General features: G+C 35.6%; 1 pseudogene; it reads right to left on the bottom strand.

Annotated features, from left to right (window-relative positions):
• Nucleotides 1–688: 688 nt before the first annotated feature.
• LOC110280456 (ankyrin repeat-containing protein At5g02620-like) overlaps nt 689–2350 on the bottom strand; it is a 5065-nt pseudogene continuing 3403 nt past the window's right edge.

The raw sequence follows: 2350 nt of genomic DNA, 5'->3' as shown, positions 1-2350 counted from the left end.
GTGTTTGAGTGTGTTAAGGGTTAAATGGGTTCACTTAAAAAACTTATATATGTTAGGTCCAACCTATTAGCATTTTTAGCCCGTTTGGCCTAACTTTGAGTCAAACCTTTAAAATTAACACTCGATTTTTCATTTCTAATATTTTATTAGTACCGGACAGACTTAAACCGGTTCGACCGGTTCGGTTGTCGGTTCGCAATTTTTCTCGATTTTTCGTAGAAAATACATTTCTGACCAGAAAAATTTACTGAGTCAAAAAATCATATTTAAATCCTCAAATTCTCATTCTAAGTTTTCGGATCCTATTTTAGGCAATATTAATTATTTAATTAGACGATTAATTAGTCGCGATTTTTACATGAAATGTAAGGGATAGTGGGGATGATGGTGATGATAGATAATGATGGTAGTGAAAGGGTGTCATCTAATGTGAGTGGTTGTGATAGTTACAATGAAAATGGAAAGAGAAAAATAAAGATGATGACGATTATAACGAACATTAGGGATAAAACTAGAAAAAAAATGACTGATTATTGACCATAAAAAAATTAACAACAAAACAAAATTAAAACTTATTAAAATTTTATATTTATTTTTTAAATAATATAAAAATAAAATATTAATCTAAAGTTTTAAGTAATATTAATAAAAAAATATTGGCTCTTAATATTTTTCTTTTACATTTCCACTAATTCTTTAGTACATAAAGAATACTTTTGTCTGGCTTAAAAATATTCTTACAATAAAAAGTTGAATACATTATGTCGCACCATAATGAAAATTGCAAAATTATGAATAGAAGTATTGGCAAAAAGGTAAATGGAACCCAATTTGAGTCATAGTAGTAAGTAATAAAGAAGGCACTTGCAAATGCTACCATCATGCTTGTTATTGAGCAGAACAACCCCAGCAATCCAAATATGAGCTTCAAGGGCAGTGACTTGTAGAAATCAGACTCAGCATAACGCGAAACAAGAATGGACAAGAATATTAATATTGCAGTTGCTGATGAGATAAACGCAACTGCATCTGAGATCGCAAACACCAAGAATGGTGCCTTTTTCAAGTAGTTTGGTTTCCCTGATTTATCATCGAGACCGCCTGGTATGGTTATTGAAGCAGTAAACACCCTGTTGCAATGACAGTTGAAATCAGCATACAATTTTGAGCTGTGCTTTTCATCCAACATTCTGCATCGTTTCTCAACTCTGCGTGCTCTCTTCTGAACAATTCACTCTGAACAATCCTCGGAGTTTTTCAGGTTTACAAGCGACGATGGTAACATTATTTTCTCGACCTCCTATCACATGAAGTACTAATCAATGTCATTGGCTAATGAGGCTACAAAATAAAATAACAAAACATAAAATTGTTTTAACTTTACTAATACCTTGGACCTATGGGTGTGCAAAAAAACTGGTTTCACTGAACTGAATTGAAACTGAACTGAAACTGTTTTAAATAAACCAGTTTTTTTAAATAAAAAACTGAACTGAAACTATAGTTTTTATGAAAAACCAGTTTATTAAAAACCAGTTTTTATGGTTCAGTTTAGTTTTAAACTAAATTAAAACTGGTTTTATTTAAACTCCAAAATTAATTTTTACATACTATTTCTTTCTCTTTCTCCCTTCACTCTCTCTCTCCCCTTCCTCTTTCTCTCTCTCTCTCTCTCTCTCTCTCTCTCTCTCTTTCTCTCTCTCTCTTTTCCCTTTCTTCCTTCTCTCCCTCTCTCTATCTCTTTCTCTCTCTCATTTCCCTCTCTCTCTCTCCCTCCTTCTCTCTCTCCTCCTCTCCCTCTCTCTTTCTCCCCCTTCTCTTTCTCACTATCTCTCCCTCCTTTCCCTTTCTCTCTTCCCCTTTCTTTCTCTCTCTCTCCTCTCCCTCTTCTCTCTCTTCTTTTCCCCCTCTCCCTCCCCCTTCCTTCCCCTCTCTCTTCCTCTCTCTCTCTCCCCTTTTTTTCTCTCTCTCCTTCCCCTATTTCTTCCTCTCTTTCTCTTCTTCTCCTCTTTCTCCCCCTCCTCTTTCTCCCTCCCTTCCCCCTTCTCTCTCTCTTTTCCTCTTTTTTCTCTCTCCCCTTTTGTTTCTCTCATCTTCCTCCCTTCTCTCTCCCCCTCCCGTCTATCTTTTTCTTTCTCTCTTTCTCGTTTTTTTCTCTTTTTTCTTTCTCTCTCTTATTCCTCTCTCTCTCTCCTTCCCTTTTTCTCTCTCTTTCTTCTCCTTCTTTTCTCTCTTTTCTTTTTCTCTCTCAGCCTTCTCTCACTCTATATCCCTCTTCTCTCTCTCTCCCCCTCTTTTCTCCAAAATAAGAGAGAGAAAGAGAGAGAGAAAAGAGAAAAAAGAGTGGAAG

The sequence above is a fragment of the Arachis duranensis genome, chromosome 4, assembly GCF_000817695.3.
Source record: "Arachis duranensis cultivar V14167 chromosome 4, aradu.V14167.gnm2.J7QH, whole genome shotgun sequence".
NCBI lineage: Eukaryota > Viridiplantae > Streptophyta > Magnoliopsida > Fabales > Fabaceae > Arachis > Arachis duranensis.
Note: the sequence above shows the minus strand (reverse complement) of the source record. Positions and strands in the feature narration are given on the sequence as shown.